Below are 16,550 nucleotides of genomic sequence, written 5' to 3' on the forward strand. Positions count from 1 at the left end.
CGTGCACGGAATTGTGAGCTCGTATTTTTGTGAAATTCGGATGAAATTGGGCCCTAAAATTTCTCTATTTAGCAATGGAGCGCAGGAATCATTTTTCAAAATGGCGATGGACCACAGGGCTACTGTTCAGGAGCGATCATCTTTGGATGAAATTTTTTCCCAAAAATTACTATCCAAAAATTAACAGAAAATTAAAGATGATGACATTAGCTTTAATTTGATGGGTGTCTCAAGCACCTATGAGAGTTGTGAGTATTTTTAATATATTTTTGAAGTGCGCATAATTATCACGAAGGTCTATTATGGGAGGGGAGTCGATTTGCTGGTCTGCACCCTTGCGCATAGCGCGATTTCACGAAATTCATCTGGATAACATTATGAAACAGCGGTGCGCATTAGAATAAGGATACGCGGACTGAGCTGGAGGCGGGCCCACATGATTTTTAAAAAGAGGTAGCTGGGGTGTTGAAGTCGAAGATTTTTCAGGGGGGGGGGGGGGGGGGGGGTTGAACGAGGCGTTAGCGTTGCAGTCAACGCATATTGGGCCCCAAGGCCTTAAGCAGTGAATCAAGATTTACAAAATTGAGTGATAAACTTATAGAAATTTGGGACTTAAACAAATAGGTACAAGTATTGGTTCCAATTTTGGCAAATTAAATTAGCGTGCAAAATGTGGTCAAAATGTGGTTCGGCTATAAGTTTTGGGCAACAAGCTGGGCTGCTTAACCCAGCTGACTGGAGAGCACTGGTTTGGTTCTTCATGTTGCTCGTGGCTGATAAACAAATTGATATTGATTAATATCGGTCTTAGATTTCGCTCGAGAGTCGAGGGGATTTTTTAATAACACCTCGTAAACCATAAATCTATATCTTAGTGTATTTGTAGCCAAAGCAACATGGGACATGTATGACTAAGTGAACAAAATTGGCTAACCCTGTTGTTAAACGTAGAGCGAATAAAAGCCTTAAAAATGCCATGCAAGAGGCCGAGTTAAACACGCCAAGAAAAGAGGGAAGACAGTGTGGTACCTTGTTTGGTTAGCAGTTAACATGACCGTTCCATCTGCTATCGCATACGTTTGATATCTTTCCGATTTCGCGAGCCGTCAACTGTAATCGACAGGTGTGCGCGTGTGTCGTGTTGGCGTGTAAGGCGAACACGCAGGGAGCCAAGCTGGCGTCGGGGGTCCGTACGGATCAACGGAGGCGTAAAAGATATCAAACACTTCCGATTGGAATGATGCAGAAAACATCAAATCAAAACAGGTTGGGAAGGAGGAGTGTCAGTTGAAAATCACCGAGAGCCGTTGGGGTTCGCTGAATCAATTTCTAGAAGATATCGAGACGCTGAGGAATTTCTGACATTTGTCAAAAAGTGTCGAGAGGGCGGAAGTAAAACTCTGGGTTGTTTTTTGTAAGGCTAGTGGAGGAATGAACAGAGATATGTCTTGCTCCATGGCAATTGTCCTGGTTTGTGTTTTAACAATTATTATTGTTCCATTTGTAGTGATGTACAGAACTTTATTAATGTTCACTTGCAAGTATAATACATGAATGGAAATCAGGGCTTGTGAACACCCCCTGCGCATAACCTGACCCCCTCCCCCCAGAGTCTGAGTATCACCCGTTGTCCAACGGAGCCTCTCCATATTAATCAACGTCGGATATAATGTGAGCAATACAAATGTATGCGAACTCACGCGACAGCCAATCGGAGTCGACTTTAGAAGTTGTGACGTCATATATTTCGATCAGAAATGTGGTCAATTTGGCTTCCATGTTTTTGTTATAAAACATGTTATAATTTATGAATCTAGATGTATGCTCTCGTCTCATACCAGCTTGTGTTTTTCTACGTTTATTCGAATAACTAGTTATAATTTATGAATCTAGATGTATGCCCTCGTCTCATACCAGTTTGTGTTTTTCTAGGTTGTGTCTTTGTGTGTCTTACTGTTGTCCATTTTGTCCTTTGTCACTGTCTCTGTTTTTCTTGGTCATGTCCACTTGTCTGTCGATAGGTTAGGGTACAAAAGCGTGACGCTTCACCTTATACCTAAATGTTGTCGTAAATTTGTTCTAGTATTGATCCATGTAGGCCTACATTATTATACACAATTACATAACTCCGTGCATTTTGCTCTGTATAATATGTTTACACGGCATTGTAACATTTTATTGTGTGGAAATGGCAACATTGAAATAAATGTTTCTACTACTACTTATACAACAACAGGTTACCGAAGACTGATAGGAGGCGCCCGCTGAATGGTCAGAATCTCGAGGTCAAGACGCAGTCTTGTTTTGCATAATTATCTGCTCGCATATCTTATATTTATTATAGACTTTTGATAGACTACCCCCCCCCCCCTCCCCCACCTACCAATCGAACGGATCTCGGAAGCTGCGGGCCAACGCATTCGTGTTGTGCCATGTAATTTCTGGAAGGAGTAGTGTTTACAGTAAAAAAAAATCAGGTTTTTGCCCCCAGTGACCCCATGATGACCTTTGACCCCAGTTTGGTCTTGGGACATGTTGGGGCTAGGCTTCTGATACTTTTGACGAAGTTTGGTTGAAATCGGTCAAAATATGTAGGGGCAATAGATATTGTCAACTTTTGTTACTAACAAACTAAAAAGTGAACTTAATACCAAAGGTAGACCCGGTAACATTGTGTCAAGCAACAGGTTGCTTATTATCACTTCCATTAAAATACAATGCTTCAAAAATCAATCCAGACTCTACGTATCGAGCAAATTGTACATATTTTAACCCTGGTAAACCTATCGCATTTAAGTAGTGGTTTAAAAGGTCATTAGTCCAAGTGACTGTTTATTTGTGTATTATAAGCATGGGGAAAAAATCATGGGAATTCGATTTTTTTTTCCACTGGATTTCACCGCCCAAATGAACAAGAAAGATAAACGCCGTAAAGAATAAACCAATATACGGTTTCCGGTCACACCTTGAGTGACTAATAACTACCTGAAAATGGCAGTTTTCGGAGACTGAGGCCAAATGTTGTTAGTGGCTTTATGGTGTGGGCAAGTGCCATTAACACTTTGGCTCGAGCCGGCCACCGGGTCAGCCTGAATTCTCCTCGAAGACAAAAAGTCTCCTTCCTGCCATATAACTCTTGTTTTTATCGTTCACTATGGGCAAAGGTGTTCAATACCCGATCTCATATATATAGCAGTGTATAAATATAGCAGTGTCATATTATTTAATAAAGGCTTAATATCACCTGCGCGGCGCCCAGCGTTTTTTTTATTTTATCGGAAAGACTCTTATGAAACCGGGAGGTTTAACACGTCAGTGCGTCAGGTGCGGAGAAGGCCGCCTCCAACGAGGATTGCTGGCACCGCGGCCATCATTCCGCCCGACCGGACAATCGAGCGAGAAGTCCCGGCGAGCAAAGTCATGCAGACACGCCTCGGCTTACAACCTTGGCGGTGACAGGTCCGATCATTACGTGATGAAATCACGGAGGGGCTCTCCTTGATCACATGCACCCAGGGAAGAGACTCGGGCGTTGCTTATTCTACACCCATAATATTACTGCAAGCCTGGTTGGGTTTCTGTCTATTGACAACCCGTTTCCGGATGTGTTTTATGATACCTGGCATCGGCTATTACGCTGAGAGCGCACAGACAAGTGTCGCCAGCTTTCCCAATCAGGCAGAAAGCACTGGCACAACATGAGGAGACAAATTGCTAAATCTCACCTTCAGAAACTTGTTGGTGGGGGATCGCTAAAGCTAAATAAAGCTAAAGGCTACTTGGATAAGGTGCCAAAGAACCGATCAAGGTTACAACTTAGTAAGCAACTTGAACGAGGGTGGGGAAGTGGGTCCAGTATTATTAGAACTGTTGAGTAGAACACAATCAGCTGAAAATCAGTAATAAGCTCCCTACATCTTATTCCATTTTGGTGTGGATGTCTAACCTGTTTTAGCTCAGCAAATAAATCCTAAAACACCCTTGCTTTTTCCTTTTTATTTCCCCCAACCTCGCTCTAAAATGGCCTTAAAGACTTTCGCTACCACAGACTGTTCTCTCGATGTGTGGACCAAGGATTGTATGAAGTAGATCATGAAACAACGAAGCTGACCCTTATATCTGAGCTTTGAGTAGTCTGGGTACAAGACTGCATTTAGGGCTCCACCATAGAGCTATATTAAATTGGCTCCACTAATAAAGGGTGAAACCCAGTAAATAGGCCAAAAATCCGTCCGCCGTCGAGGTCATGAATAAAAGCTATACATGTACATTCAAATTGTTCTATACTGAGAGCCATGGAATTGGGTATTGAGGACCTAATGGCACTGTGCCTCTGGCGGCTTGACTTGGGGCTTCCAATTCTGAGCATTTCGGATGCAATTGGGTCCGAAAGTTGCGCTATTTAGCCATGATGTGGAGGGATCTTTTGTTCTTCAAAATGGCTACTTTTCCAGTTTGCTTTTTTTTGGGGGGGGGGGTTTGGTGAGAATTTCTCCAAAAAGTCATCCGTCAACCCACCAAAAATTGAAAGGAAAATGAAAGATGACATGTTGATCATCAGTTCTCTGTGCAGCCTGAACACCTGCGAGAGTTCTGAGTATGTTAAAAAGCATTTCGAAGTATGGGGATTTATAACTGGTGTCTATGGTGTCCCTGACAGACGCGGTAGAGCCACCACGGCGATAGAGGTCGCCTTCAACAAGATCAATCGAGTCCAGTGTATGGGCACTTTGGCAGCGCTACCCAGGAAATTTCGAACATAGCCTACCTCAAGCGCGGTGCATTCAAGCTAATACATACGCGTGAGGTATGCTCGGAATTTCCTGGGTAGCGCTGCTGAAGTTCCAAATGCTGGACTTGATTGATCTTGCTGGAAGCGACCGTTTGGTCGCTGCATTAGGGGAATTAAACCCCAAATCCAGTCTTAACTTGCTGTAGGCGTTTGCAGGGAACCCAGTTAATGCTTCATTGCCCCATAAGAACCCCGTGAAATTGGGCCGTTCGGTACCCAACGAGTCGCCCACTCTTTAGCCCGTGGGTGTGTGCATTACACTCGGCCCCTGGCACGCCACCTGCCTCTCCACGGAGCTATAAGATCTCTCCAAGCACGGGCTCTCTGCTCGTCGCATCCAGGTGGAGTTAACGACTTGACACATATACCGTGAATTTGTCAACCCAATAATCTGATGATCGCATGCATGCATGCACTGATATATAACCTATATATAACCGGGCCCACGCGAAAGCAGAATTATCGCCATTAGCTTTGCTGTTCATAATTAGACGCCCCCCCCCAAACACCACCTCAACATCTCAAATTTGAACTTTGTATTATCTTTTGCCAATGATGCATCATACTGTTACCAGTGTTACATTATGGGGTGTTGGTCTTTCTAATTTGAGAACAAGCATTCGTGTATTAAAGTGCATTAATGATGTAGAGCCGATCGGACATTGCCCAAGATAATTTGTGCGTAGGTTCCAATATGAGTGGCCATCTTCCTTGCGTTTATTTCCTTTATTCGTTTATTTCACAATATGAGAGAGTATAGTCTTCACAAGCTTTTATAGGGCATCATTTTGTATACGTACAAGAAGACTGTTTTATAACAAGGGCGGATCCAGAACACAATTTTTTGGGGGGGCCAAAAAAAATTTTGGTCCCCCCAAAAAGTGGGTCAAAAATAATTACGGCGTGGGGATCGGGGCCCGTAAGGGGCCCGAAAATTTTTTTGATTCTAGATGCTCTGTGGTGCAATCTGAGGCAATTTCTGACCACTTTAACCAATGTTTTTTGAGGAGAAGATGGTGGTGTACTCATTGCCTGCCTTTATTGCGATGTCACATAAAAAATAAAAAAAATTGGTTTCGTTTTTTTTTGGGGGGGGGGCCATGGCCCCCTTTGGCCCCCCCCCCCCGGATCCGCCCTTGTTTTATAATATGTCACTCGCAAGTTATGAGTCACCATGCACGGACAATAAATGTCATGGCTTAGACATTTCATAGAAAAGACTTATTTTATGTTCTCCATCCACGAGTACCTGTGAATCGGAGGATGTAACGACACCCAAACTACACCGGCTCCAAGCCCGAGTTTATTTTCACAACCCGACGGTAGCTTTTGTGCGCGTTTCCCGCGCCACTTGTTGGAAGGCCTAATAGGCTTTCGAAGAGTGACGCCAAATATTCGCGCAGATTGATTCAGAGCCGAAATCTCCCTCCCGAATCAAATTTGATTTGTTTCAAGAGAGGTGCCGTAATTAAAAGAAAACAAGAAGGACGAATCAGTATAGAGACATCGAATTCGAGGAACTGCGGGTCCGGTTTCAAAATGGTAATTCGTTACTCTTTTTTTTGGCACTCAGAATGGTTGCATTGGTGAATGACCGTGAATCGTTCACACGCTGGTGCAAAAATTTTCTGAAAGTTGTAAATTTCGAGTGACATCGAAAATAAACAAGGACGGTTTCTTGTAAGCGAAGCGAAGATGTCTACTGATAAAATCGTTCAACTCTCGAGGCTGACTATTTATGTCCGTGTGCAGTATCGCGGGGTTTGTCCCTCATATAGTAACGAAGAGTTCGCTCCAACAGTTATGTGAGTCAATTTGACCGGCGAGTGCTCGGCCGGCCATAGCTGCGTGACGCCAATGTCCGGTCGACTGAACCCGTCGGCGAGTTAACTCGCCAGTGATTACCACCGATTGATATAAATGTTGAACACGGGAATTAATTCAGTGTTATATGCGAACGGGGGAGGCTGGGGGAGGACACACTCTTGAAAAACAAGAGGCTTTCTTTCGGGGGTTGTTGCTTGTTCATCCAATTCAGGTAGCCTTTAGGATGAAAATTTGATTTAACGCATGAGAGGTTTGTAAAAAGCTCTGCGCAGTCCATTTCAATTCCTTCACTGAGTTTCGTAGGTGGAAGATTACACCGTTGCCTGTGTCCGGTGAAAAACAACCTTAAGGGTCGGAAACAAATTTCAACAATGAAGTAAAGGGTGGTATTGAAGGTTCATTCCCCCCCCCCTTAGAATTGAAGCATTTAGTTGGTGCAGTTGATATCGTTCGCGTATTTATACTCCTCCGAAACAACTCGGTCAACAAACCGACTGGTCTGTCTTGGTCTTGAGGGGCGACCGGAAATCTCGCCGCTATACGGAAAACACACGCCGAGCGGTTTGTCTTCAAACTCATTAGGGCCTATGCAGATTTTAAGTCTTACCACGAAACAGACAATCATGGGAACTTGTATATTTCCCACAGCTATAGGTACACGGATCTGTGAAGGATGGACGCTGAACAGAAATACCAAACAAAAATCAGAGACGGAGAGATGGTGAGGGATTATTCCTCCTACTTTTTGACCAGGGGTGGGTTATTGGATCATCCCCCAATCTTTTTGTGGTGAGTGAATCCATAAAATGACCAACTAGTTATGAAAAATTGAGAACAGGCACTACACAATAAAACAGTTTAAATGTACCGTTTTGATGCAAGCTTAAGGGACGTATAAGCGCGCAAGTTTGTATAAGATGTACATTTTGTATCATGAACAGCGCACCGTCTTGGTGGCCGAACGCACCATCACGAAACCTCTCCCGTTGCGATACGCATGGCTTTTGATAACCAGCGACGCCACCAATCTTTCGGATTGTTTCAGTTTAGAGCAGGTTCGGGCCAGGACCATTAGTATAGTAATGGTTGATTTTGTGACGTAACTTAATACGCCTGCGCACTAGTAGTAGCAACGTGCGAACGCCTCTAGTCAATTCCCGCTGGTTTAAACGTCATCACCGAACTTCTTCAACTTCTTGTTGTGCATAGTGATGAGCGCGGCTATTGGTTATCAGCGATGCAACAAGCCCCGTTGTCCTGTTCCAAATAGTCGACTAGAGAAGTCCAACCATCCTGCGTTCGAGTGAAATTGGTCGAACTATGGTTAATTAACCATAGTCAAGGCCGGGTCATACCTCTGCAGTGCAAATACGAATGACAAGTGACTGTGACGTCACGAACCCAGTAAAGTAGCGACATTCGCCGGAGTTGAAAGCTTTTCAACTTTTGCCAATTATTTTGTCGAGCGAGCACTTGCCATGACGTCACCAAATTACGTTCACGTGCGGTTTTGAACCGAGTGCAAACCTATCTTGAAAGAAAGTGTAGTCACCACGGAAACAAAAAAAAGATTGGGCCCGCTGGCTAGGGATATGGAATATAATCGTTGGTTTATTACTCAAAGTGCACCAATATACTGTTCAAGTTCCCCTTTTTGGAAATGTCATATGCACGTCCCCTTCCCTTTTGTTTCTAATTCTTCGACAGTAAAGTGCAGCATCACCTGACCTTTAAGGCTCCATAATCGAGACCAGATTTATTACCGAACTCCAGCGATTAAAAACATTAATGCACTCGTCGGAATGTCGCCTTCCTACTTACACCACAATGTTTATGTCGTAATATCCCAGCGCTGATTGTGCAAATTAATGGTGCAGACATTGTACGACAACAATGTGTAGGCGGGGCGAGGCCCATAGATGTTTCCGCTGCTTCCGCCCCGTACGTATATTCTCTTCAAGGCGGGGTACGCGGTAATACTTTTCGGTCAAACAATCATAGAATGCTTTTATTAATTTTATATAGGGAGAGGAAACCAGCAAATAACTCAGTATTAATTAAACTTGTATAAACAAATTAGAAACAAGGACGGGACAGTCTGTGGTTAATAGGACGAGGGAGCGACGGAATAGATGAAACAAGGGGTAATATTAGTTTATAAGCAAACGCAAGGCTTGGCCCATGAATTTGAGGGGTGGGGGGTGGGGTGGCATCGATGTTTTTCGACCGGCTGTGGCAAATTAAATTTTGAAAAGCGAGGGGGACCTCATTTGACGCTAGAGGGCGCTATTCATCATAACGTGTATTGTCTGTAAATACCTCTGGTTCATGACGAAACTGATTCTCTTATTATCCAGCGGTGTACTATAGGCTTAAGCTTCTAGGGGGCACCTTGGGTGCACCCATTTTCAAGGGGGGACTGAGGGTAACGTACACATTGTTTGTGCGCAATTCAAGATTTCAATGGAGGGGGGGGGGGGGCATCCGGGGGTGGCACGTACCTCCGCTGGGGGCACGTGCCGCCCCCCTCCCCCGCCCCCTATAGTTACGCCACTCCCCGCTCCTATACGCAAACTTTTCCTATACGTTTTAATTAATGAGGCGGGGACATTCCAACGAACTACCTTAGCCGCCTCCCGTCGAAACACTGTGCGCCAAACTGCATCTTAAAAAAAGTTTTCCTGAAGCACTGTTGGCAATTATCAATCAGTCATTATTACAAACGTCGGGTGACATGTCTGTGGTTAGGCCCATTATGACTCGATTTATGGCCCCACTGTTCCCGAGGTTTCTTTGCGAGGGCGAGCCGGGCGCGCGTGTCAATGTTGTACCCCTGCCGTGAGGGAAAACTTCCTATTACGCGGTCAGGTGCGCTGAAAGTTTGCCTCCTCAAGCACTGGAACAGGTGTGCCGTGAAAGCCGATGGAAGAAACTACAAGAACCACCGAGATTTCGCCGGTAACACCGACGGGGACGAAATCACGTATCCCCGGGGAAAGCTAAGCGAGACCCGGCGGCCCACCCGGGCCATATATCACGGCGAATTGCCTCCGTGGAATAGGCCGTCGGGGACACATTCCAAGTTCCCTAAATTCATTCTTTCGGTTCAGGGGATGCGTGTGTACTTTTTATTGAGTGCAGCAAGAAGTAGGTTTCTGGTACGGAATGTTTCTCTTGTGTCTTTTGAAACATAGTGGGTAACAAGTTATTTCGAAGCTCAGTATATTAACCCCCCCCCCCCCTCCCCCACTCCACCCCAATCCCAAAAAGAGTTTGAATTGCTGTTTTTTGTAGCAATAAAATATTATCTAATTTTGAATAGAATATCAACCGGGAAAAAAATTGGCTCCTTTTTAAGTTTTTAGTTACGGAATAAATACTTTAAAATAATACACAGATTGTGTGACCTTCAACTACACAAAACAGAACTTTACATCATATTACTTCATTTAATGTGTATTGTCTTCAGGGCAAAGAGCCAGAGACTGTAAGTTGCAAGGTCCACTTCACTTCGTACAACGGCCGCGCGAAAACGGTTTACCCACAAAAAAGTCACGGACACAAAATCACAACAATCATAAGGTCTACGACTGATTGACAACATCGTTATAAATTTATATCAATCCCATGTGGAAATTTGAGGTTTTAATATATGACGTCCTTCATCCTTGTAATAAGTTTAGTGACTTTCAAATGTTATCGCATAAATTTTGGGCCAATATCGGGCGCTGTTGAACTATTACTTTCTTAGACAATCAGTAACTATCAAAGCAAACACAAGTTAGGTATAGGTAAACATTTTAATGTTGCACAACAGGAATCAGAGTTGTTTGCAGAGAGGGAAAGTGCAGAAACAGAGGGACTTAAGTTTTAAAAAAAATTCTCAGATTGAAGATGCGCAACTAAGGTGAGGATACACGCACACCGTAAACGGTAAGGCTCCATCATGTCTACCTATCGGATTGGTATTGACATTTAGGAGTACCGGTTCGCGTGCTGACCGGAGAAATAATATCATCCATGGCGGGTTTGTTCCGTCATCCGCCCCGCCAGTCGTGTCGTGTCGTGTCAACCCGCTGAATGGCAGCGATTATCGGTAGTTTTCCCCCCTAGTTCTGCGTGGGCGTAAAGTGTAAGCCGGCCTCAATCCGTGCGATAGCTTTGTATCATTCTACCTGCAAATGCGTCGGTAATGATCAAGTACAGAAATTGGCGCGATGGGATGACAAACAAGTAGGTGTTGGGTGGAGAGCACACGCACAGCACGCGCGAATGGGTCGACACGCGAGATTCATTGAATCGTATGGTTCCAGAGCAGTTGACCTCAGTGGTAAATAAGCGCATTTTCCCAAAATTATTAAAAATACTCACAACTCTCCAAGGTGTTTGAGACACACATCAAATTAAAGCTTAGTTCATCATCTTTCATTTTCCGTAAAATTTTTGGGGATTAATCAATTACTTTTGGGAGAGAATTCCATTCAAAGACGATCGACCCTAAGAGCAGCCCTGAAGCCCATCGCCATTTTGAAAATGGACCCCTACGCTACATTGCAAAGTAGAGCCTTTTTAGGGCCGAATTTCATCCAAACTTTACTGAAATACGAGCTAGCAGTCCTCTACAAGGCTTTCATCCGTATTTTTTTAAAACAAATACTCAAGTTCACGGCCCTTAAAATGCTCTAATACCCGAGAATTTGAGGCCATGCAAATCGTGATTTGGCCGGCGTAGGCAATTTTGGGACAATTTACAGGTCTGCACCCGTTTAAGTCTCGCCAGTTCACGTTCAATTTTCCGTGAACGTCTTGGTCCCAAACACTGACTAGTCTAGTCACAGACTCCCGTGTTTAAATTTACCCAATTCTTCGTGATCGATTAACGGAAGTTTGAGGTCAACAATTTTAATTATATAAATAGTCATCAATTCGCAATATATTCAATATGTTGTAAATTCTAATGCTTTCTTTTCTTTCAAAATATTCATTTATAGCCGTTGACTGGCAATTGGATGTATACCCAACACGATTTGAGACGAAGAGGTACACCCCCCCCCCAATCTCGCTTTACCCTATGCAAACCCTAGACTATAATAATTGTTATCTAACACATCCCCCTAGATATCTCAAAAGAATTCATTATGGTAACACAATGACCAATACAAAGGGGGGGGGGGGGGGGCTTCCCTCCGTCTCATATCGTGCTACATGATTGGATGGGCACAATCAGGACACAAAATAAATTCACAAAATAGGACGTTACACACGTTCTATAGACGGACCCAATATGGTGCCCAGATGTGCTGGATTCTCGTAAAATTCGCAGGTTTTTGAGGTTTTTGAGTCTTTCGTCTTGTTTTGCCTCCCACATTTCTTGGACCGACGTCCTCCCACAACCTCATAGTCCGACCCTGAAAACACTTGTTGTGTACCAATTCATCTAATTATGTCTGACAATCGAAGTGACGCCCAACACAATCCATCATGGTACATCGGCGTCACTGCTTTCAATTTTGATAAATATGCTCTCCTAAAAAATTAATTTCAACAAATACATTAATCAAATACAGCAAAATATTTGTCCGGCTGTTTACGTCATCAACGAAGGACGTCAATTTGAAAGAATAATTGGCAATCATATTTTTTAATGAAGCAAAGTGCTCGGTTAATGGTAAATAACGGTGATGACGTCTTTCCTATAATCGCTGTTGTTTCAGTTCATATTTTTCATAATTACGTGTGGTTACGCGTGTCGTTGCACTTAAATAAGTGTATGACATCATCAATACTTTTACATTTATATTATTAGTGTGTTTCCCAAACCGCGGGTTAATATCCGGTTCAGCTTTATGGTCATGATTGCAAGCTCCTAACGTAGAGGACTCAATGTAGGTTCATGTTGATGCTTTAGGAAGCTGTTATGCAAGGTTAGTTGCTTTGGACATTAGATCAGAGGCTTCTAGTAAATGATCATGATCCAGAGCTGAAGAAGAAGCCAAGGTTTGGTTAACACCTTGACGTACGCGTTGCTGAAATTCGACCGGATGAGTGTTGGATACCGGTATCATATGAAATTTGGACTCCTATGAAATCTGGTCTCTTTTACATTATACGGACTCCAACCCTGACACGTCATCTGATGCTTTTTAATTATGTCCACTTAGGCATGCGCAGTAGACTGTATTCACGAGTCGGCCATATTAAATTAAAAGCCAGGTAAACTCTTCATTTTTTGAACTGGCGAGTAGAAATGAAAGCAACAAGACAAAAGTTCATAATAAATCAATATCAGTCCGCTCTGATGAATGATTAAAATTTTGTGATTAACATACCCTAATGTTTTAAGCCACATTAAAAAAATATATTTGAAGGTGAAGCATGGATCGCACTCCAATCATAAAATAGTCTGGCACCATCCAATTCAACAGTTTACAATTTATAAAACAGATTCAGGGAACATGATCGAAAATGGCTTCTTCGTGAATAAGGTCTTTACCAACAACATGAGTGTGTGTTTCATATAGTCCAAATTTCACACTACGTCTGTCTATCTACACACGTCAAACTTGCCACCCCCCCCCCATTCATTTCTCTTCCAAAGCTATGAGAAAGAATATCTGGCTTGAAGTTGAACTTGAGCCACTCTCGATCACTGCTTTCCCTTTAACTAGGATTGGTAACGCGTTTGGAAAGAAACGAGACAAGAGGGGAACCAAGGATTAACTGAATTTTATGACGCACTTTATTGCTCAAGTAATTAACTGTTTACAGTCTACTTCCCTTACACATACTCCACATTGAATGTTTTTGAAGTATTTCATCTTCTGTCTCGTTTTTCGAGAAATACAAAATGCGAACAGAATACAAATTTTGTGAATTATTTTACATTGTATAACTGACATATAAATCCTTGTCATTTGATTGGTAGAACTCACATCACGTGACATTCATTATTGCTCCCATTCACGCCGGGGCTCAAAAAAGCCCCATTTGCCCATTGTGGATGGGATTTACTATTCAACAGTTCAAAGTACGAGAATATTCCTTTTGAAAAAAATGACGTTTGAGCCAGTTTTCGTAACCCCCAAGATCACTGAAAATACTCAAAGAAATTTACGGTTAGCAGAAATTCCCTGCTGAATACATACTTAAGTACATTATGATAGTTAAGCAAACATTCTGCGCTTAGACAGTTTCTCAAGTTGGTCCTGTATCTACTCGTTCACAAATGCATATTCATATATGCTAAATCCCACAGCATTTCTAGTTCTCCTATACCATGCAAAGGGAATATATCTGTTCAATATAACATACTGAAGTCAACCTTTCAAATATATATCACAACAGCTTCTGTCCTATAGTACAAAAATACAAACCTGCATATATATTCATGGTCTGATATATACAAATATTGAACTATGGAATAACATGAAACTACCAATAACCTTACATATTTTCTCAACACACAACTTTGATAAGCCTCTTTAGAAATATTTCATGAAAAAACACAAAGATATTGTTATAGGCCTATTTCATATTATATAGTTCATTATAATATAAACACACTTCATAACTGTCCAAAGAACATGTTTTTAATATAATTTGGCTTGATACAGTACTTACATAACATATTATCCTTTAATTTGCATACAAAAATAATACAAATATTTAGACCACACCAATGCACCCTGTTAGACAACATAATAAAAGACAACTGAATGTTGTTATAAATATCATTTTACTGTTATTTGCTACGTTTGAATACACCACCAAACACATTATAGTCTACGTCTTGTAAATACTACACTGGTAATACTGTGTAAGTTAACTTCATTGAATTGGAAATTAAGGCTTAAACTGGGCCAAGTCAAATAAGGGAATTACAAAAAAAGGTGGAGGTAAGGATGTGGCTTTGAGTTTAATTTTGTAAACGTTTAGCTAATGTTTTAAGAACCGTTTAAACGTTTAGCCATTTCACAAAGGCTGACGCCTGCCATAATGTCTGCAGACCGGTGTGATTGACATGCTAGATCAATGATTGACATAAAAAATAGTGGGCAGTCATTGAAAAAGTAAAAAGTTAACCAGGCGTACCCCGAATGTAATCAAGTACTGCAGTGCTTCTAAGGGTTTGTAAATCAAATATAGGTTTGAAAACATTGTTAATTATTTGTGCTATGTAGGTGTATAACTCCAAAGAAGATCACGTGAACGTGGGACCCTTTTTTAACAATCCACGTTTCGTTTTATTGTTTTGAAAAATTTGTAAACGGATATGATTTTGATTGTTTTTCTCGTTTAAACGGTTAAACGTGTAAACGTCACATCCCGGTAACTTGGAGGCAACCAAATGCACTCCTGGCTAAAAGGAAACATCACAAAAATGAAAAAAAATTTGATGGAAAGTCCTCAGCACATGAACTGAAATGAAAACTTTTTCATGTTTTTTTTCCTTGGAGATTCAAGTTGATTGTATAAATGACCTCACGTGACATGGCCCCCACACCAAAACTTCCTTTTAATGTCATAAATTGACAAGAACAGGTTTTTAATCAGCTCAATATTCCTGAAACTCCCCTAAATGTTCACAATATTCTTGTTAAAATTATTTTAAGCCTAAAGTACAAAAATAACAGAAACGCTCCAAAGGTAGGAATGTCGAGAATTTTCACAATATTCTTGTTAAAATTATTTAAAGCATGAAGTACAAAAATAACAGAAAAGCTCCAAAGGTAGGAATGTCGAGATGTTAAACGCGCTCTTTACAGTTTTAATTAACATGTATTCTTACATGTACATTTGAGTTGAATGACATATTTTTTTCCCATAAAATGTGATTAAATATGGATACAATAAGGAAAAGACTTTATTTTCAAGATATGAATATAAATGTAACTCTCTTGTTTTGTTGAAAACAAAATGGCAACAAGAATTATGCAACAAACATTTACAACAAGTATTGTGCAACAATCATAATGAAAACATCAACAGCAACCAATGCACATGAATACTTCAGGTATGCAAACCGGTAACCCAAAATTGAACATAAGTGTACACTTCTCCCAACTACAAAGACAAATTGCAATCCATTGTGTAGTATTATATTCAACAGGGTATCACATTTTACAGCTAAACTCAATTTGTCCACACAGCAGAACCATGAAGGGAAAAAGCAACCAATGAGGACATTTTCACAACTGGTTTGCCAGGGGGCAAAACCCCTGGTTGAAGTGGCAGGTACTATTAATCACTGGTGCCAAGTCAGAGGGTGCCAGGCAGGGTTGTTGTTAAGTGGGTGTCAGAGATGGGAATACTGATGGTGACAAATGAGTCCAATAACGAGATGACCACTGGTACAGTCAGCACACAAAACCATTCTGCCTTGTCAATCAGATAATGTGGAAGTGGACCATCAGACTTCATTTCTAGGGGATTTTGTGACAATGACCGAATCATATGAAACCAGACTAGTGTTTTGCACGGTGCAAAACATAACCAAAGCATCATAAATGCCTAAAATTGTAGAATTTTAGGCATTAATGATGCTCCGAGAATCCAGTTTTTTAGATAGTGTACAATTCACTTGTTTTATCCCTGCTCCAATTAACAGCATTCAATTTTCATCAGACATTCACATGTGCAGAGCCACATGAACGAATGTCTGATATATCCTAGCATGCACATTTTATGTGACCCTGCCCGCCAGCCAATTGGATTCGACTTTAGAAACTGTGAAGTCATTTCAATCAGACATATGGACTGAGTTGTTGATTGGTCAATTTGGCTGCCATTTTTTTTTTATAAAACAACAACGGGTTACAGAAAACCCGATAGAAGGCGCCATAGTCACAATCTAGATGTGAAGACGCAGTCTTGTTTTGCATAATTAATTCCCGAATCTGTGTGAATATCATAGACGCTTGTATGCAAGCGG

This window comes from Patiria miniata, unplaced genomic scaffold (assembly GCF_015706575.1).
Source record: "Patiria miniata isolate m_02_andy unplaced genomic scaffold, ASM1570657v1 HiC_scaffold_5, whole genome shotgun sequence".
Taxonomy (NCBI): domain Eukaryota; kingdom Metazoa; phylum Echinodermata; class Asteroidea; order Valvatida; family Asterinidae; genus Patiria; species Patiria miniata.